At 44.4% G+C, this 27,834-nt stretch overlaps 1 protein-coding gene across 5 annotated transcripts in view; it reads left to right on the top strand.

Moving 5' to 3' along the window:
* CYSLTR2 (cysteinyl leukotriene receptor 2) overlaps positions 1-27,834 on the top strand; it is a 56,179-nt gene that overhangs the window by 12,712 nt on the left and 15,633 nt on the right. Inside the window, exons 1-2 of one of the 5 annotated variants that reach the window (XM_057494439.1) lie at positions 24,687-24,790; positions 26,689-26,786. The exons of 2 other annotated variants lie outside the window; for them this stretch is intronic. The gene's annotated coding sequence lies outside the window, so the exon portion shown is untranslated. Of the gene's footprint in view, positions 1-24,686; positions 24,791-26,688; positions 26,787-27,834 lie in introns of those variants that run through there. 2 more of the 5 variants (XM_036904111.2, XM_036904122.2) reach the window with 2 other exon arrangements.

Raw genomic sequence — 27,834 nt, 5'->3', positions numbered from 1 at the left:
CAGTAAAGGGGCAGCTTGTTCGGCCTAGGAAATCTCACTGGGGAAAAGGAGATACTCCCTTTAGCCCACTATGCACTTCACAACTTTTGTACAGTTAAACATTCCAGAGAGGTACTTTGGAAATGCAGGCTGAGACTTGGGTCCAGCTGGGAGAGACAGGTAAGCACAGTAAAACAACTTAACGATTACCCAATAGACAATAGAAAGGGCAACTTTTTTGAGGAATAGTCCAGTCCAGGGGTGCAACAGCACAGAGTCCAATGCCCAGAATAAAAGACACCACTCCAACGAGAGCCAGGATCTATGGCACGCAGGTGTCTATTAGTCAGAGGGCAGTCCTCGGATGCGGATGTGGAGGCGGAGAGGATCTGGAGGTCTGGCTGGGCCTCCTGCTGATGTGCTTCCTTGTCAGGATGACAGGCTCTTTTTACTTAGGAATGACGGACTCTTGGAGTGATGCCTGCGACCTTGAGGGCAGTAGTACTTAGAACAATAATGTGGGGGCCAGTCTACTGAGGTTTGAGGGAGTCTTCAGTGCAGTTTTTCCCAGGTGGGTGAGCTGGTGGTATTTGCTGACTAGTTGCCTCCCAGTTGCAGTTGGGACAAAGATACGTCTGTCTGGCAACATCCACCATCTGTTGTCAGTTAAAGTGGCTCCAGTCTTTCTCCTTTTCAGCGTACCTGGGTGGAGGGGCCTCTACCAGGGTGTTAGGGCCACAGCGAGGGAAGGAGCTCTCCCTGCCTCCTCACCGGCTGCTGCTGTGGCAGCTTCATCTGCCGCCCCATTTCCCTGTGCTGTACGGTTGTTTTCCTTTTGATATTCTTTGCAATGCAGAATTGCTACCTTTATTATGTAGCGAAGAGATTGAAAGGCCTTTTCATATCTGGCAGGCCTAGGGATGGTACCTGTTCTGGAGCAGTTTGTATTTCCAGGAAGGTGGCTCTTACCTCTTTTGTCCACGCAGAGGCTTTCAGTCTGGCCCCCCAGGAGGTTGCAGAGGGGCCTTGCCATTGCTGAGAATCCAGGAATCCAGATTTTTGCAGAACCTGGTGGCCCCTAGGAACTTTTGCATGCCCCACCTCATCTTGGGTTGGGGCAAGGAGTTAATGACCTTTTTCTTCTCTGGCCTTGGTGCCCTTTCTCCCTTGGTGAAGAGGGAGCCTGAGTACCGGACTTGCTGTTGCAGATTTGTGCCCTTTTCTTTATGAGGCTCGGTATCCTGAGTCTGACAGGAGTTGCAGGAGGGCCTTTGTGCCTTTTGCACAATTTTCCTGGGTGTCACTGGCAAGGAGGAGGTCATCTACCTACCACAGGAGGGCTCAGCATGTGGCATCTCTCAGAAAGCTGGCAAGGTCTGCAGCCAATGCCTCTCTAAAGAGAGTGGGTGAGTTCTTGAACTCTTGTGGAAGCCGCATCCATGTTAACTGCATCTGCCACCCAGTATCCAGTTCAGACCATTCAAAGGTAAATAAGAGCTGGCTTTGGGGGACCAGCTAGAGATGGAGAAAGGCATCTTTATGTCTGTGTGAGTGAACTATTTGGCAGGCTCTGGGATCTGGCTGAGGTCGGTGTGCGGGTTTGGGACCACTGGGTGTAAAGAAACAGTCACTCTATTAATGGCTCACAGATCTTGAACAGGTCAGTACTCTCCTCCTGACCTTTTGATTGGTAGAAGCAGGGTATTCCAGGGTGACTGACACTCAGTTAGAATGCCTGCCTCTCTGAGTCTGATCAGGCGTTCCTGGACGCCTGCTCTCGCCTCTTGTGAGAGGGGTACTGCTGCTGTCTTTGTGGCTCTGAGTGTAAGAATATAGTAATTTATCTTCCATTTACTCCATGGTCTCAAGCACATAAGGCGGTGAGAATCATGCCCGGGCTTCCCCCACCTTATCTCTAAACATCCCGACCCTCCCCCAAGGCAACAGGCCAAGCTGATCTACTACAATAAAAGGCACAACTCTCTGCACCATTCTGCTGCTGCTCTCTCTCTCTCCCTGTCTCTCTGTCTCACTGCTCTCTCTGCTCTCTCTCTCTCTCTCTCTCTCTCTCTGTCCCCCTCTCCCTCTCTCTCTGTTGGCCTGAACTTCTCTGTTTAGGTATATTTTATTGGCAATTTCAGTCATCTCAGTGAAGCACTCAAGCTTCTGGAACTTTCATCTGATGTCTGGGGCAGCTTGGGCTACAAATGAGGTGTTTACCATCTGCTGGCTTCCTGGTGACTCAGGGTCAAATGGGGTGTAGATGCGATAAGCTTCACACAGTCTCTCATAATAGCCCCCAGGAGACTCTCCTAGTTGTTGAGTGACTGAAGAAACTTTACTCATGTTCATAGGCTTTTTGGACCTGGCTTTGATCGCGTGGAGGAGGGCATCCTGATATTGGCAGATCTGGTGCTGTCCCTCAGGGGTGGTGAAGTCCCTCTTGGGGTGCTCCTCAGGGACAGCAATTTCAGCCCATGCACCCTGACCAAGGACCCCAGCTGCCTCTTCTCTTCTACTGTGAACAGGATACTGAGAAGCTGTTGACAGTTTTTTTTAAGTTGGCTGATTGATTTGGAAGGGATTAAATAAGATCAACCAGGGCTTATGGCTTTTCTGACAGGGTGTCAGTTGTGGAGAACAGATGATAGTAAAACATGGACTGGCTGGGCTGGCTGGGCTCATACTTATTACATCTTTCAGGCCCTGCATCTCTTGCACTGGCATCTGAAGGACATCTGCTCCCAGCTGAGGGTGCAGTCAGGCTGCTGGTCTGGGGGGAAGTGGGTTCACTGGTCTGGAGTTGGCAGTTAGGCTGATAGCGATGAGATATCAGGGACCAGGGGGGCTGGGTGCTGACAGCCTTGGAGGCACATAAGGCAGGGGCAATATTAGCTCTTCCTCTGGGTCACCAGTAAAAATGTGTGGAGGCTCAGGCTTCTGTTGTTTCTTTGCAGGCTTCTTTGTTGAGGCAACTAAGACCCTACTCTGTCCCTGCCTGTTGCAAGCAAATTGCACCCAAGGGGGAAGAGTCTGGGCAGTTTCTAATCGGGAGTTAAAGTATGGGAACTGATTAGGATTACCTGGATCTCTAGGGATGACCCGCCAGGCTCAGTGGATTGGTGGGACATCTAGGGTTCCTTCTGGAGGCCATCCTACACTAAAGGTGGGCCATTCAGATTCACACAGGGCTTTCAACCTGCCAGGAGTTAATTTCACTCCGTAGTCTTCTGAAAATCCCTTCCTGAAATTCTTGATCATAGTGTTGGGGACTGTGGGTTTACTGTGTCCTGACCCCATGATGTATCCGTGGACGGGGCCACGACAACAGACAAGGGAGGGGTGCCTCTTCTAGAGAGGAGACCAGTCAGATGCCCATCTGTTCACGCTCCTCACGGAGACTTTGGCCAGCCTCGGCTAAGGTGCACCTGTATAAGTCCCAGGCCAGGTCAGTCGAAGCTGAATCACTGATATGCCCTGATGGCTGGCCGCAAAAGCGGATGAGGGCCCGTGCAGATTCTGTAGCGCAGGCCGTGGAATCACAGATTCAGTGCAGACTGAATGACTTCAGCTGCCCTGCACACTCACTTGCACACACAAACACATACACAGGCAGACCAGAGTTTAAACATTCACTCCTGGGAATGTCTACCTGTGAGACTTCTAATAAGCCTCCTGGAGGTGATCAGGCTCCCTTTCCACCCCAATGGGTGGGACTGGCTGGGTCAGGTGCCCTGAGGCCTTACCGGATTAAGTGTCAGAACCAGGTCCTCACATGCCAAGCCTCCTTGAGTCCGGAGGGAAGAGCGGAGTGGGGCTGGCCCAGGGCAACCAGGTGGGAGACTGCTGAAAGGTCAGGCAGGGCGCGCCTTCTCCGTTGCAATCTCCTGTTCCATCACCGCCCAGCCATTGCCCCAAACTGGTGGCAACAAAGGGCCAGCGCGGTTGGGTTTCCCAGTCAGGGAACCAAATGTTATGGAAAATACTGGAAAAAAAGCCTGGACTGGATCACCGATGGAAAACACCAAGTGGCACTTGGAGGTCTTGGAGTGTTGAGGCTTTATTTCACACCGGCGGGCTCAGAGGGGAGTAATCTCCCAAAAAGTCTGAGCCCCGAACAAAGGCAAAGGGAGCAATTTATACCTTTCTGCTTCCTTATCTGTAACATTCCTATGTGCACAGCAAGCGAGCAGGCAAGGGGGAGGGAGTTTAGGAAGCAAACCTTGGGACCCGGTGGGTGCTCGACAGCACGGGGAAACCAAGGGAGTGTTTTTTTGTTTGGGTTGAGGAGGTGGGCGAGGCAGAGGGGAGCCACCTGCTAGGTTGCTGTCCCTGTAAATTTTCCCTATCACTGGTGCACAAAAGGTACCATGATCACCTACATAGGACTTGGAGGCATCACAACTTCTTTGAACTCATTTGGTTTATTTTCCTGTTATCTCACCTTAACAATAATTTTGTTCTCTTACAAATTCTCTGAGAGATTTGAAGACAGTTCCCCCTTGCTAGCTACAGCAGACACAAATCCCTATGAGGAACTTGTTAGCACAGAACCAGAAAGAAGATTTGCAAACCTCAGAGATGTAAATAGCTTTGCTTCCTACAGTGTTTAGAACAAAGCACCATTTGGGCCCTTTTTGTGGCTACACCTTTGCCTCTAGGTCACTGACCCTGTATTACTATCCCCAGACTTCAGATTTGAATTTCAGAGGTAGACAGTTTGTGAGAAAAAATGCACTTAATTTTTTCCCTAGAAGGTATGTATTGTGAGACATAAAATGATAGGGTTGCATAATAGCTTCATAAGTTCACGCATTGCTCATTTGTTTGACACATCCACATGCTGCGAGCTGTGCTAGGGGCTGGGGTTGCAGCAGCAGACATGTGAGAACCCATTCTCACCATCAGTGGGCAAAAGTCTGACAAGTGGGGCAAAACAGGGTCCAGGGGCTGCAGGGGCTGGTGGGGCGGCAGACAACCAAGACCTGGAAGGCTCAGAGAAGGGTTCTTCTAGAAGCAATGGCTAGAAAGAAGACCAAGGTTGGTTAAGAGACAGCCCCATGATGACTGGGGCTCAGAGTGCATAGGAATGAGAGAACCATATGTGTTTAGGTGTTGAAATAAGTTCCATGAGGCTGGGTGGATTTTACTGAGGGGAGTAGGGAGGAGAGGATATCCTTGGTGACAAGATCCATAGTGTGAAGAGCCTGGAGATGAACTTTGTTCTAAGGTGATGATGGTTTTTAAGCAGAAGAGTAACATGCTCAGATACGTATTTGGGAAAGGTCACTCTGGCCACTGTGTGGAGAATGGATTGGGAACAACAAGAGAGAATGCAGTGGACCATTCACGAGATTGTGTCTTTTGTCCAGGGGACAGATGACAGCCTGTACTATGGCAGACTGACCCAGTCCCCGTGATATGAGGAGAGGTTGGTGGAAACTGTCGAGTAATGAGACCAGATGTGCCTTAGAGGAGACACGGGGCAGCAGGATGGTCTGGAGAAGGTGGAAAGCCTGAGGCTTGCTTTTTCTCTGCCCTGTCCTCTTTGGATGGCAGAAGCCTGCTGCCTCTATTCTACTGACAGCTTCTTAGGGCACTTTCCAGGGCAATTCCCCTAGTTTTCAATTTTTCTGGACATATTAAAACATTCCTTCCTTATCTGCTTGTTTCTTACTATCTATATAGGCATACCTCACTTCGTTGCACTTTGTTTTATTGCACTTCACAGATACTGCATTTTTTTTTACAAATTGAAGGTCTGTGTCAACCCTGCATCAAGCAAGTGTATTGGCACCATTTTTCCAAAAGTATTTGCCCACTTCATGTTTCTGTATCACATTTTGTTAATTCTCACAATATTTCAAACATTTTCATTATGTTTGTTATGGTGATCTGTAATCAGTGGTCCTTGATGTTACCATTGTAATTGTTTTGAGGCACCATGAACTCATAGAAGACAGAGAACCCAATCAGTAAATGTTGTATGTATTCTGACTGCTCCATCAACTGGCCATTCCCCCATCTCTCTCCTTCTCCTCTTTCCTATTCCCTGAGACAGAACAATATTTCAATCAGGCTATTTAAAAACTGTATGATGCCTCTAAGTGTTCAAGTGAAAGGATGAGTTGCATGTCTCTCACTTTAAATCAAAAACTTGAAATGATTACACTTAGTGAGGAAGGCATGTCAAAAGCTGAGATAGGCTGAAAGCTGGGCCTCTTGCACCAAAAGTTTAGACAACTTGTGGATGCAAAGGAAATGTTCTTAAAGGAAATTGAGAGTGCCACTCTATTGAGCACATAAATGATAAGAAAGTGAGTCATTTTTGCTGATCTGGAGAAAGTTGTTGTAGTCTGAATAGAAGATCAAAAATAGTCACAACATTCCCTAAAGCCAAAGCTATTCCAGAAAAAGGCCCTAATTCCCTTCAATTTTATGAAGGCTGAGAGAGGTGAGGAAACTGCAGAAGAAAAGTTTGAAGCTAACAGAATTGATTCGTGAAGTTTAAGGAAAGAAGCCAACTCTTTAAAAATGCAAGGTTAAGCAGCAAGTGCTGATGTAGAAACTGCTAGTTATCCAGAAGATCCAGATAAAATTATTAATGAAGGTGAATACACTAAATGACAGATTTTCAACATAGATGAAACAGCCTTCTATTGGAAGAAGATCACCTAGGACTTTCATAGCTAGAGAGAAGTCAATATCTGGCATCAAAGCTTCCAAGGAAAGGCTAATTCTTGTTAGGGGCCAATGAAACCAGTAACTTTAAGTTGAAGCCTGTTTGAATGCGCATTTACCATTCCAAAAATCCTAGGGCTGTTAAGAATTTATGCTAATTCTGCTCTGCCTGTGCTCTATAAATGACACAAAAAGACTGTATGAGAGCACACATGTTTACAACATGGTTTGCTGAATATTTTAAGCCCACTGTTGAGACCTACCATTCAGAAAAAAGATTACTTTCAAAATATTTTATTGTTCATTGACAGTGCACTTTGGTCTTTTAGACGTAATGTTATTGCACACTTAATGGACTTAGTGTAAACATGACTTTTTAATGCACTGGGAAACCACAAAAATTCATTTGACTCCCTTTATTGTGATATTTGTGTTATTGGGTCTGGAACCAAACCTGTAATACAACTGAGCTAGCCTTTTGAGCTCTCCTACATCTGGCATACTAAAAAGTTCTTAGGTTTTGCTTCCCTTGGCAGTAGACAAGTTCACAACAGGCATGAGGATACATTGACTGTGTGGTATTTGCCAGGCCCAATGCATCTGTGTTGGACGCTTTCATCTGTGTTGTTTCCTTAGATCTTCAAAATAACTCAGAGAGGTTGGGTACTTGCTAAGGTCACACAGTTGGCATGGGGTAAAGCTATGACTTGGTTCCTCTTAGGATTACTCCCAAAGGCTCTGCATGATATCACAATGCTTCTATATCTTTCAGAAAACAGGATGTTTCACACACTACCTTCATAAATAATTCCTTTGCTTTGAGAGGTGAATTTAATGGCAGACTATGAAATGTCTTGGTAGGAGAGTAATTTAATTTGAATAAGTTTTTGCAAAATCCCTGAGTCATGTCAGTTAGTCACTTTGATTGTGGACAGGAAGAGTCCAAATGCTGACACAATACCTAGGAAATTATTGAAATAATCAGGGCAATGGCCTCTGAGATGATACTTGGTGATCTTCTGTTTATCTTTTACTGTCTTTGGAATCAAAAGTTTTGGGAATTGAAGACTCAGATGTAGAAGGACTCTGTGGCCTAACTTGACTTGGATCATAAGTTGGGTTGACAACAGATGACTCTATTGATGAAATACAATATACAGGGGGATGAAATACAGAATACTGATGAAAATGACAAAAAGTTATTGAGATATTTTTATAAAGTTAAATTCATAATCTGCTTCACAGACTCATATGTTCTGTTAGCAAAGAAGAGATGAGAAAAGTTTGGAGAGCCAGAGAGAATACAGCACTTAGTCAAAAGAATTCTTAAAAAAAAAAGTTGTATCTTCAAGGAACACTTCCCTTACATGTTAAGTTTTCCTCGTGTTGAATTTGTGTTTATTATTGTAGCTGTGTGTTAGTGGTTAGGATGAACGTGGAAGGAAAACTAGCTTTTAGAGAATATTAAACAATGAAACAGGGAGATTTAGCAAAGACAGAGATAGGAATAAGGATGTCAGGGTAATGCCATGTATGTCACTCTCAGAGGCAGAGAGAGTCCCTCACGTGCTCTGCTGCCATCCTCCTGCTGGGGGTCAGCTCCTGCCTATGTCCCTGAGGATAAAATGTTCTCTGGGATCATTTGTACTTTTAAAATAATGCAAGAAAGAATGAAATTGTGAAAAGACTCCGATTTTAAGGGATAGTTATCCCCAGATGTGTCCATAAGCCTTAGGCTCCTTTTTGCAGAGGGAAATTCTCAAGGAAGGAACTTCAGAGGAGAATATGCAAACTGACAGATCAAGAAAACAGAGGAGAAAAGCTTGTGAGCAAAGGGTAGAAAGAAGGCAACTTTTTTTGAACCACCATCAACACTGATGCTTAAAGGGGCTGAACTTTTGGCCACACTAGCACTTTCCAAGTTGCTAATTTTCACCCACGCAGATCTTTGTTCTAATGGCTCTCTAGTGATTCACATCTTCTTGAGGTGCCTCTTCTTACATCTGTCCTAGTGCAATGTGGTGGCAGGTGTCCTCTGACACACATTCTGTGTTCTGAGGAAAGGTCCCTTTCAGAGGAAGGTGGCATAGCCAGCACGCGCTATGCCCAGGCCCACGCAAATAGGGCCTCATAGTTATACTTTAAGAAGGCCCTTTGGCCTGGGGCAGAGTCCAGGCTAGGAAGTGTCTGGCTCCTGGGACCTCACAGGCACCAGGGAAAGTACTGCAAGGAGAAGGAGGCAACTGCAAGCTGAAGGGCACGTGTAGCTTGGCAGCTGGGAGAAATCACTGGAAAGCTGACAACCAAATTGCTATGCTTTCAAGAAAATGTTCTAATTAGGAAACAATATCCTAGGACATGTCTGGTCTTATCTACAATAGAAAAACAAGTTAATGAAATTCAGAAGTTATTTTGTGGGTTTCTGAACTTTCTCTTAACATTCTGGAATTTAGTCAGCAGGCAGGTCAGAGACTGGCCAGTCCCCTATGTTCCCCTTCCTGCTGGCATGATCCCGGTAGATTCCTGAGGAATCTGAGCAGAGATTGTAAAAGAGGGCTGAAAGGTTACTTATAAAAGAAGCCAGCTAGGGTAGGGAGAAACTGCTTAGTGCACTTGGTCCCCCACAGGGATCTTCTGTCTATTATGACAGCTGCTTGGTAAAGCTTCCCACCCTTGCTGCAGGAACCACCCAAGTTTCCCCTGCACCCACTAGCCCCCCAGCAATAGAAAACACACCAGTTCCAAAGAGTATTCCTTAGGGCTTCAAGTCACTCCACGAACCTGCAGCGATCCCACGCACACACCAGATTTCCTGTCCACTGAGCTCTAGGGTGAACCAGGCACAGTTTGGTTCTACAAGGACAGGGCCCCGTGAGCTTTGCAGCTTCCAAATGCACATTCCTAACCAGAAGACAAAAATGAGACAATAAAACTCTTCATAGACTCAGAGACCCAGGAGGGGAAAGCTAAACAGTCATCCTGCAGGGTGAATTATCAGGCCCCAGGACTCTGGCTGAGAAGTTCCACTGGGCACCAAAGCTGCTCCCAGAATCTCTGCAGAACAAAGTGAATTAGAGGATTTCCTCCACAGATTTCCGGGACCATTAACTGCTATTTAACAGCTGCTGGTTTTGATCTTTACTAATGGGACAAAGTGCTGACTTCACTGTGAGGCCTGGGGAAGGAAATGGCATTGGGAAGGCAAAGAGCATTAGCCTGGTGCGTTTGGTGACTTGCACTGGGGCACTTTGAGGCACGCTGCGGGAGACAGGGTGGAAGAGGAATGGGAGCAGCATCATGCCCCAAGTGCTGACTCCATGGAAACAGGGCTCTGTGTGGTTTACCCTCTGCCCATCCTCCCCCCACCACGTTTATTCTGGAAGCCTAGAGACCGGCTCAGTTCCTCATTCAAACAATGTTGTAATCTCAGTTCTTTTTGTTTGTATTTCTACTTTAAACTCCAAGAATTTAATTCACTTTATCCTTTTGAAAAAGTGCAAGACTGTTCCTGGTAGGCCAGAAATGTCTATGAAGCTTTATGTTTCCGCCATGACATTCAGGGCCCGTTTCCACTAAAGGCTGAGCTTGCAGTCTTGAACTTCAAGGACTAGGCACTTCCTTGTTTGGGGTTGGGGGGCATATTAGTTCAGCACTCTGGGCCTTCTGGGGTTTTGAAGGACAGATACATAGATCTTCCAGTCCAGACGGTGGCATCCTGTCTGCATAACCTGGGGGAGCTGAGTGCATAAGCCTCTGCAATGACAACAGCTAACACCAGCGCTTTCTCTGGCCCAGGCCCTGGCCAGAGTGCCAGTCATACGTCATCTCACTTTTTCCTCATAAGGTCCCTGTTAAGCAAGAACTATTATTGTCATTATCTCTGTCTTGCTAAGGAACTGGGGCAGAGGGAGATAAAGTCACCTGCTCAAGGTCTTAGGGAGGCTCTGAGTGGAAGAACCAGGCCTCAGGTCCAGAGTCTGTGCTCTTACCTGCTGCCCCACCACTTGCCTGCAGCAGAGGGTCCGTCAGGCCTCTCAACATATTTACTCAACTCATCTTTCAGCCCTTGCTTTTATATTTTTACTAATGCCCTGAGATCTTCTTCACCTCTTTAATCATTTCTCCATGTGATTTGACGGCGCAGTGAATTCACAGCCCTGTGAGGCATCAGCTTTTCCTTGTTACGCCTACTTCTAACCACTGTGTCACTGTGGGTTTGAAGTTCTGCACAGCAGGAGGCTTCTGCTTTAATAACCCCGCCCCCTGCAGTTCACAACTCTCCCCACAATAAAGCTCTTCCTTTTATCTAATAACTTCAGAGCACAACTTGGGTTTTAGTTCCCATAGCTACTGCACACTGTGGACTGGCAAATAGGACATTCTTTAAGTTCATAGAAATATTCAGAGGGAGTTGGTATATGGTCATGGAGCCACAGCTGCCCATTTCACTTGGGGATCTTGCACAAGTGGCTTATCTTCTCTGGGCCTCAGTTCCCTTATCTGTAAATGGCATAATGAATGTGAAGTATCTCATACAGGATGAGCACTCAATGATGTTAACTATAGTGATTATACCTCAAATTTGGAGCACAGAGAAATGATTAAAGAGGTGAAGAAGATCTCAGGTCTGTTCCTAACACACATGCTTTACAAATGGGATAACCCTCATTTGCCAAGTGGAGTTCCACCAAATGCTTGCTTAATGTAATAAGGAATGCAAATCAGTAAAGGACCATCCCTTCCTCCTGCAGATCTCCTAATCTGGAGAGGCCAATGTGATGAGTCTGCCTAAGACATATCTATGGAAGCACATGAAGAATTAACCACAAGTGCTGTGGGAATGATTAAAAAGAGCGAGGCTGGTGGGAAGTGTCATTTGCATAAGGTGATGTGCATGAGGTAATCTAGATGTTGAAGGAGACGAGGGTTTAGCTGGACAAGAGTTAGGCACCTTGCATATTGGGGAGTGTGGAGACAGAGAAGAGGGGAGAAGCAGAGAAGAGAGCAGTGTGAACAGCACAGGAGCATGCAAATCCAGGCGTGGGCTGCCTGGCTTGAGGAGCCGTAATATTGTAATATGCTAGCTTCACCATTTCCAAAGTACTTTCAAATCCCTTATACATCTGCTGCTCCCAGAGGCCTCTTCAGAGGTGGGGTTGGGGGGCATCGTTATCCTCATTTTACAGGTAAGTTTCCCCAAAGAAGCTAAGTGATGTGTCTAGCCAAAGCCACCTATATCTAGAAAGTGGCAGACCAGGACCCAGTTCTCTGTGAGCTTTCTGCCATCTGTCACCCCATTGCTCCAGGAGTTGGTGCTGAATCTCATATATGAGAACACAGGTATTGCTGGGACAAGGGGTAGAAAGTCTTATGTTTCCTGTTGAGGAATTCGTATTTGGTCTGATAGGCAGTTACAGGTTTTCACAGTGAAACAAAAATGGTGTTTTAATTAGTTCACTCCTATAATGGTGTACAGGTCAGGAGATGCTAACAGCTTCAGGCATTAGCTAACAAAGTGCAAGGTTAGAGTGGTGACTTTGCATACGAAGAGTAAGGATAAAATTCAAGGCACGTCCTGTAAAAACAATGGAGATAACTCTGGCCATTGATTGGATGTGAAACATAAAATAAAGAAAAATAAGAAAATATCCCAAAGTGGTCACCAGCTGTATTAGTCTGCTCAGGCTGCCATAACAAAATACCATACATGGGGTGGCTTAAGTAACAGAAATGTATGTCTCACAGTTTTGAGACTGGAAGTCCAAGGTCAGGGTGCCAGCATGGTTGGTCTCACTCGGAGGTCTCTCCTCTTGGCTTGTAGGTGGCTGCTGCCTTCTTGCTGTGTCATCACACGGCACAGTGTTTCTTCTCCTAAGGACACTCATCCTATTGAATCAGGGCCCTACCCTGTGGCCTCACTCAACTTAATTACCTCATAAAGACCCCATCTCCAGACACAGTCACACTTGGAGTTGGGGCTTCAGCATACAAATGTGGACACACACAGTCAGTCCATTAACACCAGCTGAGTGGGATTGATTTAAGGGGGAAGAGAAACTCAGGTAGCTTCTGAGATAGAGATGGAATCTCCAAGTAAGCCTGTCTTGTAGACAACTAGAAATGTGGGAACACAGCTTGGGCTAGAATTTAGGAAAAATTTAAATTCTCTTGGTCTCAGTTTTTTTCTTTATTTGTATAACTGAGATAATAATATCAGCTCAGCCTATCACAAAAGACAGCCAAGTGGAGTAAATGAGATAACTGAGAAGAAAATTTTTTGCAAATTATAAGAGGGAAATATGATATTTTTATATGTAAAAGACATGTCTGGGAGTCCAGGGCAGAGAGATGGTGGATGAGCTCTGGGGGATTACAGAGAGGTGAGCTGAGGACACCGGTGGGGCCCAGTGGGCTTCCACAACTGGGTGAAGAACTCAGGAAGGACACAGCAGTCAGAAAATGGAAACCATTGAGAACTCAGGGTCACAGAAGTCAGGGAAAGAGTGGAGGTTTCAAAGATAAGATCTGAGGATCAAATTCTAGAATGACTAAGAAAGAAGTTTAAGCAAAGAGTAGTAGAACAGCAGCTGAGCAGGAGCCCATGACCTTATCTGAGCTGTGTATGATGCTGAGTAAGGCGGTGGGGTGGGCAGGGCAGCTATTGCTGTGGATCTGCAAGGAAAAGGCTAGAAAGACATGACAACAGTGTGCCTGATGATTTAGGGAGGACAAGTGTAAAAGGAAAAGTCAAAGAAAAAAATTGACGAGGTCACAGAGTTAGGTAGGAGAGGAGGAGACTAACATTTGGTTGACCACCCGCTATGCATAGTGAACCATTCGGTCTTTCACAAGTCACTCCAAACAATCCTAAGGGACTACCTTTGTTAGTCTCATTTTAAAGGCATGGAGGCTAAACCTCAGAGAGTAAGAGTTAAAAAGCCAGAGTGGGAGGGTCGGGAGTCAAACAAGATCTACCAGACTTCAGGTACAGTGTGTACTCTACTCTGGCAGGATGCTGGAGTGTGACGTTTGGAGAGAGAGGAGGAGAGGTGAACAGACGAAGAGCATGCAGCCCACAGAGGGAGCTGGGCTGAGAGTAAGAATCATGGTACCTCGAGAGAAAAGAAGTCCTGCACCTTCCTCCCAGACTCCAGGTCTTCCGCAGACAGCAGGACCCCAGAGAGCACCCTCTGCCATCTCTGTGCCCCTCGCCCACTGCTGCTCCTTACCAGTTCCTGTCCCACGGCTTGCACGACACCTCTGATCACTGATAAGCCTTCTTATCTCCAAGCCCTTGATACATTTTATTCCCACTGACTACTCAGACTCAGGCTTAAAGCAGTCTTTCTCCTGGCCTCCTTGACACTGCATTCCTGATTCATCTCTTACTATTTGACCAGTCTTTCTCAATCATCTTTCAAGGGCCCCTGTTCTCCCTGCCTGTCCCTTAATCATTGCTGCTCCCCAAGGTTCTGTCCTGGACCATCCTCCCTCCTCTGTTCTCATGCCCTTGTGTGGGCTTCTCAACTCCTCTGGCCTCAGTCCCCGTTGACTGCCAATCGGTGCCTGAGCTCCTCCCTGGTCTAGACTGCAACAGGCAGACTTGTTTTCTAAATGCTTCAGATTCATTATATCCCCAAACTAAATTCACTGCTCCCCAGACAGTATCTTCCTCTTATGTTATTTTTATTAATATAAGGCACCATTCTCCCATACAAATACCCGAGAAAATCTTTGAGCCCTCTTTCCCTGACCTTCTGCAACTGGTTCATCCACAAGCCCAGTCAACTAGAATTTCTTTCTCTTTCAATCCCACCCAGATATGTCCACGTCCCTGCCCGTGACAATCACCCGAGCAACCTTCCAGTCACTCTGAACTTAGGCTTACCTCCTTCCAAACTGTCCTCCATCTGCTGCCAGAATCTCCCTTCTAAAATACAAATTTGCTTTCCACAATTCAAGGCCCATCATCAGGATAAAACCCAAATTCTTTTTGTCGAGGTAGGACTCTCTCAAACCACCCTCTGCCCTACTCAAATCCCCTTTCATGCTTACCTAGACTATATTTCCTGTAGTTCCCCAAGGCTGTCATTCAACAACTGGTCTTCCTACATCCCATTCCCTGTTTGGAACCTGACCCCCTCTCCTGAGGCAGCCTCTCTTATCAACCTTAAAAACTCCCCCTTGAAGGCAGAGCCAAGATGGCGGAGTGAGTAAAGCAGTGGAAATCTCCTCCCAAAACGATATATATTTTTGAAAATACAACAAATACAACTATCCCTAAAAGAGAGACCAGAAGATACAGGACAATAGCCAGGCTACATCTACACCTGCGAGAACCCAGAGCCTCAGGAAGGGGGTAAGATACAAGCCGTGGACCGGCGGGAGCCGAGCGCCCCTCCCCCCAGCTCCCGGCGGGAGGAGAGGAGTCGGAGCAGGAGGGAGAGGGAGCCCAGGACTGCTGAACACCCAGTCCCAGCCATCCGGGCCAGAGTGCAGACACAGTGCATGCATGGGGTGCTGGATACTAGGGAAACAGGACAGTGAAACCTGTGAGTGGGTCCTGGCAGCTGGGGCCCCTGGGACAAAGAAAAGCGAGTGCTTTTTGTAATACTTAAAGGGACAGGGACCCCACAGCTGGACGGAAGTGTCCTGGGACACTTAGCTTAGCAGTTGGGAATCCTGGGAAATTCCAGGCGCCCTAACCCTCAGGGCAGCAGCGCAGCTTGGAGGCCCCTCAAGGAGATAATTAGCCTCCCGCCTGTTTCCCCTCTGATGCTGCTCAGCCATAGAGGAGCAGCAGTGTGAGGCCGGCCACGCCCACAGCAACCACAGAGCTTAACTCCACAGTGGCCGGGCAAGAATCAGAGACCAGTCTACGCGCAACTGCCAACACAAGCCACTAGGGGTCGCCATTCTCCCAGGAGAGGAGGGCCACAAACCAGCAAGAAGGGATGTTCTCCCAGCCAACACATGCGCCAGCTTCCTGCAACTACCTCTATTGCCATGAAAAGGCAGAAGAATTTGATACAGACCAGACTAACCCAGACATCCTTCCCTAAGAAGGAATCTGGGGAGATAGACCTAACCAATCTCCCTGAAAAAGAATTCAAAATAAAGGTCATAACCATGCTGATGGAGCTGCAGAGAAATAAGCAAGAGCTAAGGGATGAAGTCCGGAAGGAGATTACAGAAGTGAAACAATCTCTGGAAGGATTCATAAGCAGAATGGATAAAACGCAAGAGGCCATTGATGGAATAGAAACCAGAGAACAGGAACGCATAGAAGCTGATGCAGAGAGAGATAAAAGGATCTCCAGGAATGAAACAATATTAAGAGAACTGTGAGACCAATTCAAAAGGAACAATATCCGCATTATAGGTGTTCCAGAAGAAGAAGAGAGAGAAAAAGGGATAGAAAGTATATTTGAAGAAATAATTGCTGAAAACTTCCCCAAACTGGGGGAGGAAATAATTGTTCAGACCACAGAAGTACACAAAACTCCCAACAGAAGGGACCCAAGGAGGACAACACCAAGACACATAATAATTAAAATGGTAAAGATCAAGGACAACGAAATAGTTTTAAAGGCAGCCAGAGAGAAAAAGGTCACCTATAAAGGAAAACCCATCAGGCTATCATCATACTTCTCAACAGAAACCTTACTGGCCAGAAGAGATTTAATGCCTTGAACCAAGAATACTGTATGCAGCACGATTATCACTTAAATATGAAGGAGGGATTAAACAATTCCCAGACAAGCAAAAGTTGAGGGAATTTGCCTCCCACAAAGCAACTCCACAGGGTATTTTACAGGGACTGCTCTAGATGGAAGCACTCCTAAAGCTAAATAGATGTCACCAGAGAAAATAAAATCACAGCAAAGAAAGCAGACCAAGCAAATACTAACTAAAGGCAAAAAATAAAATCAACTACCCACAAAAGCAGTTAAAGGAAACACAAAAGAGCACAGAATAAAACACCCAACATATAAAGAATGGAGGAGGAGGAATAAGAAGGGAGAGAAATAAAGAATCACCAGGCAGTGTCTATAATAGCTCAATAAGCGAGTTAAGTTAGGCAGTAAGATACTAAAGAAACTAACCTTGAACCTTTGGTAACCACAAATCTAAAACCTGCAATGGCAATAAGTACATATCTTTCAATAATCACCCTAAATGTAAATGGACTGAATGCACCAATCAAAAGACACAGAGTAATAGAATGGATAAAAAAGCAAGACCCATCTATGCTGCTTATAAGAGACTCACCTCAAATCCAAAGACATGCACAGACTAAAAGTCAAGGGATGGAAAAAGATATTTCATGCAAACAACAAGGAGAAAAAAGCAGATGTTGCAGTACTAGTATCAGACAAAATAGACTTCAAAACAAAGAAAGCAACAAGAGATAAAGAAGGACATTACATAATGATAAAGGGGTCAGTCCAACAAGAGGATATAACCATTATAAATATATATGCACCCAACACAGGAGCACCAGCATATGTGAAACAAAACTAACAGAACTAAAGGAAGAAATAGAATGCAATGAATTCATTTTAGGAGACTTCAACACACCACTCACTCCAAAGGATAGATCCACCAGACAGAAAATAAGTAAGGACACAGAGGCACTGAATAACACACTAGAACAGATGGACCTAATAGACATCTATAGAACTCTACATCCAAAAGCAACAGGATACACATTCTTCTCAAGTGCACATGGAACATTCTCCAGAAGAGACCACATACTAGGCCACAAAAAAAGCCTCAGTAATTTCAAAAAGATTGAAATTCTACCAACCAACTTCTCAGACCACAAAGACATAAAACCAGAAATAAATTGTACAAAGAAAGCAAAAAGGCTCACAGACACATGGAGGCTTAACAACATGCTCCTAAATAATAAATGGATCAATGACCAAATTAAAATAGAGATCAAGCAATATATGGAGACAAATTATAACAACAGCATAAAGCCCCAACTTCTGTGGGATGCAGTGAAGGCAGTTTTAAGAGGAAAGTATTTACCAATCCAGGCCTATTTAAAGAAGGAAGAACAATCCCAAATGAACAGTCTAATGCCACAATTATCAAAATTGGAAAAAGAAGAACAAATGACACCTAAGGTCAGCAGAAGGAGGGACATAATAAAGATCAGAGAAGAAATAAATAAAATCGAGAAGAATAAAACAATAGAAAAAATCAATGAAACCAAGAGCTGGTTCTTCGAGAAAATAAACAAAATAGATAAGCCTCTAGCCAGACTTATCAAGAGTAAAAGAGAATCAACACACATCAACAGAATCAGAAATGAGAAAGGAAAAATCATGACAGACCCCACAGAAATACAAAGAATTATTAAAGAATACTATGAAAACCTATATGCTAACTAGCTGGAAAACCTAGGAGAAATGGACAACTTCCTAGAAAAATACAACCTTCCAAGACTGACCCAGGAAGAAACAGAAAATCTAAACAGACCAATTACCAGCAACGAAATTGAAGCAGTAATCAAAAAACTACCCAAGAACAAAACCCCCAGGCCAGATGGATTTACTTCAGAATTTTATCAGACATACAGAGAAGATATAATACCCATTCTTCTTAAAGTTTTCCAAAAAATAGATGAGGAGGGAATACTCCCAAACTCATTCTATGAAGCCAACATTTCCCTAAGGCCAAAACCAGGCAAGGCCCCACCAAAAAAGAAAATTACAGACAAATATCCCTGATGAATGTAGATGCAAAAATACTCAACATAATATTAGCAAACCAAATTAAAAAATACCTCAAAAGGATCACACACCATGACCAAGTGAGATTCATCCCAGGGATGCAAGGATGGTACAACATTTGAAAATCCATCAACATCATCCACCACATCAACAAAAAGGACAAAAACCACAAGATCATCTCCATAGATGCTGAGAAAGCATTTGACAAAATTCAACATCCATTCATGATAAAAACTCTCAGCAAAATGGGTATAGAAGGCAAGTACCTCAACATAATAAAGGCCATATATCATAAACCCACAGCCAACATCATACTGAACAGCAAAAAGCTGAAAGCTTTTCCTTTGAGATTGGGAACAAGACAGGGATTTCCACTCTCCCCACTGTTATTCAACATAGTACTGGAGGTCCTAGCCATGGCAATTAGACAAAACAAAGAAATACAACCTATCCAAGTTGGTAAAGAAGAAGTTAAACTGTCACTATTTGCAGATGACACGATATTGTACATAAAAATTCCTAAAGACTCCACTCCAAAACTACTAGAACTGATATCGGAATACAGCAAAGTTACAGGATACAAAATTAACATACAGAAATCTGTGGCTTTCCTATACACTAACAATGAACTAATAGAAAGAGAAATCAGGAAAACAATTCCATTCACAATTGCATCAAAAAGAGTTGCTGTGCAACACTGTGATGACAAGTAATGATTCTACAGCATCTTACTATGCTGATGGACAGTGACTGTAATGGTGTGTGTGAGGAGGAATTGGTGAAGGGGGGAGCCTAGTAAACATAATGTTCTTCATGCAATTGTAGATTAATGATAACAAAAAGCAAAACAAAACAAAAAACTCCCCCTTGTCCCCAAGGATATCTGGGCCACTCCCACAAGTTCCCAGGCACTCTTTACATTTCTTTCAGATGGGCCTTCACACCTTGCTTTGTCTGTTAACTTCTCCCCTCTGACAGAGCTTTGTCTATTCACTTGTCTGATTTATTCAGCACCCTGGAGGTTTCCTTAGGTCTGAGACTGTGTTCCTTGTCATATACACAGGGCTTAGTGTATGTGGCTGAGAGAGAAGCAGGACAGCCTGTGATTGAGAGCTGATAGCTGGACTCAAGCCCATCCCCACCACTAACTGACAAAGGAACTTGAGTACACAGGCTATGCCATGTCTTTGGACTTGGTATTTCTCATCTATGAAATGACTAGTTCAGAGTACCTAGGCCTCTTTGAGCATTAGTTGAGTTAATGCACATAATGAGCTTTGCAGAGTGCCTCCACCTGAGTAAACACAGTACAGGTTGGCTGTCCTCCTCTTGAATCAACAAGCATTTGTGGCTAGAGGCAGAGGTGGCCTGATCTAGGAAGCTGCTCTCCCAAAGCCCTAGGCTTGGCCAAGGCTGGTGGCATGAAGTGAAGGGTGGCTGATGAAATCAGACAGCCAAGGGCCCTGAGGTCACTTTACCAGGACTTTTGATGTGGGAGTTAGAAGGCCCAGAGGCAGTGCCCAAGCAGAGGACTCAGAATGTCGCCTCTCTACAATCAGGGAGGCTGCCCGCATGTATCTACTAGATCTCCTGACAGAGTACTGACAGGTCTGGTGATGCTGCTCGTTCTTCTCTGACCACTCTGCACAAAGTCCCATCATTCCTTGTAAGATGATGCAAACCTTGATTCTACAGAACATTATCTGTCCTTTAACAGTTTACCCCAATGTCACAGCAGCTCTCTGTCTAATGGCACATCGATGGCTGCTCTTCTGGGCATGTCTGGGTCAACGTGTCTGAGTATCTCAGTCACAGGCCCAGATCTGAGAATGGAAGGTGAGCACAGCTGTGGGCACAGCACCCAGTCAGTTGTGGAGGGGTCTCTGCAACAGTCTAACTGGCCCCCTGTTAGTGCCTCAAAATATATATTTTTCTAAGTTTAAATGAAAATAAGTTCCGTGAGCTTTTGACCATGTTATAACTTTGGCCATGGCCTTCCAAGCATCAGTGTAAGCTATCCACCCGCATCAGATTTTAACTGGTCGTGCAGCTAAGGGTTTCCTCCATAATGGAAACGTGGAAGCTTCATAGGCTGCTGCTTCTCACTGTTTCTCCTTCATTGCTTTATTACCAGTAAAGCTGCAGGAGACAAAACCTTAATTCTTTCTTTGTTCCAAGCCCCCTTTCAGTCAGAAAGCCACACCCATGCTCATTCCCTCTTCTCCAAGGCAGTGGAAATTATGCTGTCAATTTACTTCCTAATTTCCCTTGAATTTACCTCTTCATATATTTCTCAGCTGCCAACTTAATTGGCCTGACTGATTTTTACAGCCACATCTAGCCGGCAATTTTCTTTTTCTGTTTTCATAGTCTAGTGAAAAGTTGTGGTGCGGTGTAGTCAAACATATTCTATACAAGCAGGACAGAACAGCCAAAATGTTTTAGAGGTTTCTCAAGAGCAAATGTTTAGCTAAAGGCAATGTTGGCCCTGAGCTGGCCCAGTTTTTAGCCTGTGGCTGTTAGCTTAAATGAGGCTTGTAGGAAGGGTGTTTGTGTACTTTTCTTTAGCTTTCCTGGGATTAAGACACTCTTAGAATAAAACCCCTAGTTTCTGCAGCTCTCCCCTCCCCATAGCTGGGGCTGTGTGGCAGCCTTTGAGCCCCCCCCCCCCTTCTTCAGCCTGCTGCGGACCCAGAACTAATCCCAGTCCCAGGCAGAGGAACTGAAGCAGCTCTGGAGCTCAGTGTTTCCCTTGGGGTTGATCTGATCCTGAACTTGTGCCATGATTCTAAAATCGCAGCTCTATCTTAGTCCTGAGACTCTACCTCATTAGGGGTGATGGACCCCTGTCCTGGCTTCTCGCCTGGTATGAGTCCCCGTGCCCAGCATTTGGGCTCCCCAGGATTCAGGGCCTGCCTACTCTGGCCAGGCCTTCTCTCAGATCCAAGGTCCTCTCCTTGCAGTGTGGCCTGGCAGTGAAGGGCCTTGCTGTGTGCAGACTAACTTCCTCCCTGAGTGCTGCCTTCCTTCCCAGTTGCTCAAGGAGACCCTGTTGCTAGGGTCTGTTTTTGGTCTCCCCACGCTCATCGGCTCCCTGCTGGGCCACCAGTTAGCATCTTTTTTATGACATCTTATCTGTGGTCATGCCTGCTGGATTCCACACTCTGCCTATGAAATGGGTCTTTGCTCAACACCTGTAGCTGACAGTGTCCCTGAAGGCTTGCCATACCCTAGGGAAGGAGGAGTACAGGGCTGGGTCTCAACCTTCTCTGACTGCCCTTCTTACTGCAATTCATAAGCCCTGCTATCTTGAGATGGGAGAAGTGGTAGTTTTCATAGTGAAAATGTTAAAGGATTTCATTGCTCTCAAATTTATTTCTACTTTTTCAGTTCCTCCCTGGTCTCTTAGATATAAGCTTTCTCTAAGATTCCATCGGACTCCTGGCTCCAAAGTTAGGGTCTTTAAGACTAAAGTAGATTCTGTATGGCTATATGGTTAGGACTCTATCCTTTCATTAAAAGGCCATTTGTAATGGAACCTTCCGTGAGAATTCCTCTGGCTGGTCACATACCAATCTGAATTCCCACATCTCGTCTCCTTGTCCCCCGAAGCTCTGTGTGCTGACCCGATTTCAGTGCCCTGCCAACCTAGATCTGACACCTGGTCGTGACGTCCAGTCCAGCCCCACTTGCACTTTGCAGTCTTGGTTCGGGCCTGCACGCACACCGTCCCTCACATTTCAGCTCTGTATTTCCTGATTCTGTCCCGGCCCTGCCAGCCAGTGGAAATTTTAATTCTCTATAACATTGAGTTAAAACACCCTCTCCAAGTCTCTCACATTGCTTGCCTTTCCCATGTCAGTCTCCCAGACTTCCAGCATCTACGTGACTATTCCCTTAACTGTATCTGCAACTTTTGACTTGTCTCCTGAGCTCTAGGATAATCTGAAAGTAATCAGTGTATCGGTTGGGTATGCCTTTCTATAAAACACCAGAAGATGTTGCTATTTACACTTTATATGAACATGAGAATTGAGGTCATACATCATCTGGGGGTTAACGGGATGACACATTGAATCTAGGTCATTCCCACATTCATGAGAGTGGAGCGTATCTGTGAAGCACTCTATCTCAGTTGATACTTAACAACAACTCTGTGAAACAGACGTTATATATCCCTGTTGTGGGGTATAAGACCCCCAAAGATATGTCCAAGTCCTAACCCCAGAAACATGTGGATGTGACCTTATAGGGAAATAGAATCTTTGTTGATGTAATTAGTTAAGATGAGGCAATACTGAATTAAGATGGGCCTTAAGCCCACTGACTGGGGCTCTTATAACAAGAGAAGACTGACACACAGAATACAGAGAGGGAAGATGATGCGAGGACACAGAAGGGAAACACCTTGAGGCAGAGTCAAGAGGCGAGAGTGATGCATCTACAAGCCGTGGCCTGCCACAGATTGCTGGGAGCCGTGGGAAGCTAGAAGAGGCAAGGAAGACTGCTTCCCTGGAGCCTTTGAGGAAAGCGTAACCATGCTGACGTTTCAGGCCTCTAGTCTCCAGAAATGCAGAGAGTAAAGTTTTGTTTTTGTAAGCCACCCAGTTTGTCAAGGCAGTACTAGGAAATTAATGTAATCCTCATTTTACAAATGAAGTAATAAATGTTCCAAAATGCTAATTTACCCAAAAGTAAGTGCTTAGAGCTACTTGACTCCAAACACCAGAACACTTGCTGACAGACCTGGCACGTGAAGTGAGTGTTCTCTTTTTTCTTCTATCAAGAGCTTTTTGCAGGTAAATCATATAAAAATCAGCATTTCCCAAGTAAGTTGTATAGAACATTAGTTCTGTAGATATTAGAATGTGTTAATATACAAAAAGGTTTCAGAGTCCAAAAAGGGAGGAATACTGTGTATAAATCAGGCTTTTTCTGCAGGACTCCTATAGAGCCTTTAACATGCATTAAGAACCTCCCAGAAGGACACTAAAGCTATATGTGATTCTCAGGCTGATTTGAACATGGAACCCTTTATTTTGCAGAGCATGTCATGGAACTCATATTCTGTAGAAGATACTTTAAGAAGTGCTGACTTAAAAGGAAAAAAAAGCTTTTTTTTTTTGACATTATTGATATGCCAGCCATGTTTTCTGTGTTACACCTTCACTTAGGTCTCTGAAGGAAAATTGAAAAACATCCTTGCTGCATCAGAAATACATTTACAAACCATCTCCTTGGGTAAGTTAATTTAACTGATGGTTTATTGTCTCTCTTTTATTCTTTAGATCATTACATGACTTCTCAGAGTCAGTATCTTCTAGTCAAAGGCCATTAGGAACATGCATGTAATTGAACAAGGTAGGGTCTATTGACTTGCATCAGAGGAAGAATACATACCGTGGGAAACAAGGATATCTCAGAAAGAGGACGTTAGGCATTGTTATAGGATTTGTGCTTGTGTTAGGCAGTTTGGTGGTAAGATTCATGGAAATAGAACTTTCAGGAACAAAAATGGTTATTCTTATAACAGATTCTGAAAAACAGCCAGACTATCACACCCAGACACTGAAAGTCTCCTCACCCCCCACAAACCAGCTATCCTTTTCTAGACATCCAGGATGCTTCCCCCCAACCCTCACCCCCGCCCCAGTCATGGGCTGTTCAGTAATATTTATACAAGTGCAGTAAGAAGTGTTTACTCTGGCAAAGACTTCTCTTTGGCTAGCTAAGAAGAAATTAAGGACTATGTGATCATCCATGACACTTGGCCTGATGAATTTACACCTAGGCTTTGTCAAAGAGAAAGTCAGACACTAGTTAAAGTGGACAGGACATATTTTACTCAGTAATATACTAATACAATGGAGAAAAGAATCCAACATGAATGGAACTTAACTTCGATTTTAACAGAGCGGCTGGACGTTTTCAAGGGAGAATGAGGGAATACGGAAGGGTGGTGGACAGGGTTTTAGTAGAGTCAGGGAATGAAAAATTACAAAACATGGGGGTCAGGGGAGGTTGCTGTGTATGAGATGCATCTGGGTCTGCTAACCGGCGCTTGGAGAGGGTAGGCTTATGCCCTCGGCCAGAGGCTGGGAGGCAGCAGCCCTATCTTCAGGGGTGGGCCAGAGCAAACAGGAAATTCTTCTGACAGCCTCAAGTCTATGCAAGGAGCGGAGGTTCTGGTCATCTTAGAAGTGAGGCCTTGAAGCTGTTTTAAAAATATGTTACAATTTTATTCGTGCCTTTATAGTTCAAGGTGGAAGCCTAGTCCAGAAGAGTGCTCAGGGGAGCCTGGCTAGAATCTGACCCAGGAGAGAATCTCCATCAGCCTCCAGAGCAGAAGCTGTGTGATGCATGTCTTTGGCCAGGGGAGAGGCAAGGTGAGCAGGATCCTTTCCAGCTGCATCACCCCAACTCTGGTGGGGGCTGTCGGCACAGTACGCATGCTGGGGAACCAGTTCTCCCCCAGGGACCCTAAGTCAACCCGTGCTCCCCTAGGTACCCTTTTCAGGGAACATGATTCACTGGAGGAGTGGAAGTTTTAAACATCTGAAATTTTCTAACAGTTATCCGAATACACAAGATAAGTTAGTATGTGGTAGGTGAGGGCAAGCCTAATGTCCACACGAGAAGAAGTATATTTGTGGGGCAAAGACTGTTCGTATTGAGAATTTAAGAATCATTATCACAACAGGAACAAGCCTTTTTCTTTATTTGAGCATCTACTCAGGAGTCAGTTGAAGTGGATAGATTCCTTCATCAGAGTCAGACAGGTCCTGAAAAGCCAGCTGGAATGTCTCTGAAGAAAATTAAATAACTTTTTTATCCAGATGGGCCCATTCTTTGTTCCCACTCCTCAAGGGCAAGGTTTTGCTGGTATGGTTATAAAGAGTTCAGCATAAGCATTTCGTTGATGTGAGGGTCAGTGTACAATTTTTGTGAGACCAAAGCTCAGGATTAATTATGCTCATTTTAGTTAACCTAGGGGCCAAAAGTGCAATGATGGACAAGATGAGTAATAAAGGGAAAGATAACAGGATGCTAAAGAATCAGAGAATTTTGTTCTATCTGTGTGAAAGCTGTCTGCTTCTGCAGTCAGAAGCTTGTTTTGCTGTTTTTGGCAGAAGCTGTCTACTTCTGTAAATTCATTTCTGAGGAATTTCTGAATATCTTCAGTTTGAGGTCTTTTAAAGGAACAGACTGCCAGTAGTTGAGGGGAAGTTACACATGTCTTTTTAGTTGTAAACATGAGTCCAAGGATTAAAATGTTAGAGTCTTAATGCTGTGTGAGTTGTTAAAGCACCAGTAAGGTTCTTCCCATCAACAGTCAAGAGAATTTTTTCTCTGATGTCTTTTCCAAAAGATCAAATATTTAGGTTTCCAATTGTACAGAGGCTGCTTCGGAGGACGTTTTGGAAATGCAAGTTTCCTACAGTCATCACGTTAGATTGCAATAAGAGAGGGTTGAAGACTGGAAGTAATTCCTAAATGCATAAGGCAGTGGGTCCTAGAGGAGATCGATCCGATTGCCTGCCGTCAAGCCAATGGCCTTAGCAGTTGAGGGTTTTAGAATTCCATTAGTTCTTATTACTTTCCCTGTTGTTTATGGATAAGTACAGTGATGTTTCTAAGTCAAAGATAAAGCTTTACAGTGACTGTATCGGTGAATTGTGTCTCTTTTAGTGGAGAGACAAGTTGGGATTACAAAATTAAGCATTTTTTTCCTACCATTACAGCCAGATCTCTTCAGCAAAGAAAACCTTTTATGCTCTCTGAGAATAGTCAATAACCAAAACCCATCCATAGTCCTGCTGGAGGTGTTCAAGGGCGCCCTGAGGCTGCCCACGTTCTACCCTCAGTCTCGCTGTTGACGGCATTGGAACATTTATCCCACCAATGTCGGTTTACTATCTGCCAGTTATCTCTGCTATTTTAGGTAATATCATGAAGCAGCCTTGCTAAAGTCTACTTTATTATGACTCTCTCTTTAGGTAATAGCAAAGCACCTCAAGTTACTTTAATTTGTAGTCTATTTTATTGGGATTCCTATTACATCAAGAAATCCCTATTTCTAAAGCATTTTGAATTCATGGATGAATCCATAATCATAAACCATGTATCAGTATAAATATTTGTTCTTTTATTTTTTTTGTCAGCTGACAAGTCTGGGTAAAGGCAATGGATTTAGGCATCTGAACTTATTTTGTTTTGGGGTAAAGTTTATATTTCAAGTGTGAATTCAAGTCAATGATGGCATGATATTCTTGGCAATTTTCAGTTTTTCTTTTGAAGTATGAACCAATCAACAAAATTTAGCCATGGGTATACAAGGAAGAATCTAGAAGTCCATGCATCACGGACACCTCCCTAACGGAGGTAACGATCATGGGTTTATCTACCAGTGAGGGTGATTAGGAAAATATTCAGCACAGCCATCAAGATCAGCAAACCGCTTTTTTCCTCCAGTTGGCAAAGCCCCCCCAGCTCCCCCCTCCCCTCCTTCTCTGGGCTTCTCTTTTGCCCTGCACATGCCTAAATGCCACATACCAAAATAATATAAATTGCTCCCCTTGCTTGTGCTCAGGGCTCAGACCTTGGGCGATCACTCCCCTCTGAGCCGCCGGTGTGAAATAAAACTTCAACACTCCAAGACCTCCGAGTGCTGCTTAGTTTTCTGTCAGTGATCCAGTCCAGGTTTTCCAGTATTTTCCGTAACAAGGGAAATAAGGTAAGTGGATTTCTAGAGTGTTACATAGCAATGTATGGTGATGTTTCATGGGAAACCAAAAAAATTGCATAGGAGGATAGGTGAATAACTGAAAAGTCCCACATTATCACTGTCAATAAAGAGAGTGTGTACAGAAAGGAAACTATTAAGCTTAGTGGAATCCTAGGATTAAGTCGGCTAAGTTGAGTTAAGCTTTCTCCAATCCTTGCTGCAGCTGCTGTTTGTTACCCTTAAACAAGATGGTTATGTTGTGACTACTGAATCTAATGAAAACTGCAGGAAACCATTGGTCTCTGATGATTCCTGTGTCATTGAGTCAGAAGCCCTAGTGCTTGTTCAGGAAAAGAATTTGTGAATCTAGAATCCTGGAAAAAAAGTCTTTTGATGTTTAGTTATAATAGTAATCTCTGTATTTAAACAGGAGCATGCTTCCTTTAACTTCAAAAGTATGTGATCCTTGAAAGACATTTATATTAGCACATTTTACTTAAATATAATTAACGGGAAAATCAACTCTAATTTATTAGTTTTTTATTACTAAGTTTGGTAAGCAAAAGCACTCTCATAATTTTAAATTAACTAAAATTCAAAATATTTTTAGAAATCTAATTATTCCCATGGTCCTTCCCTTTATAGGATGAAGAAAAAAAAATTGTGTTACCTATTAGCCATTCTAGTAAAACCAAAATAGCTTAG

The sequence above is a fragment of the Manis pentadactyla genome, chromosome 17 (assembly GCF_030020395.1).
Source record: "Manis pentadactyla isolate mManPen7 chromosome 17, mManPen7.hap1, whole genome shotgun sequence".
In the NCBI taxonomy this organism is placed as follows: Eukaryota; Metazoa; Chordata; class Mammalia; order Pholidota; family Manidae; genus Manis; species Manis pentadactyla.
This window is presented reverse-complemented; position numbering and strand designations above follow the sequence as displayed.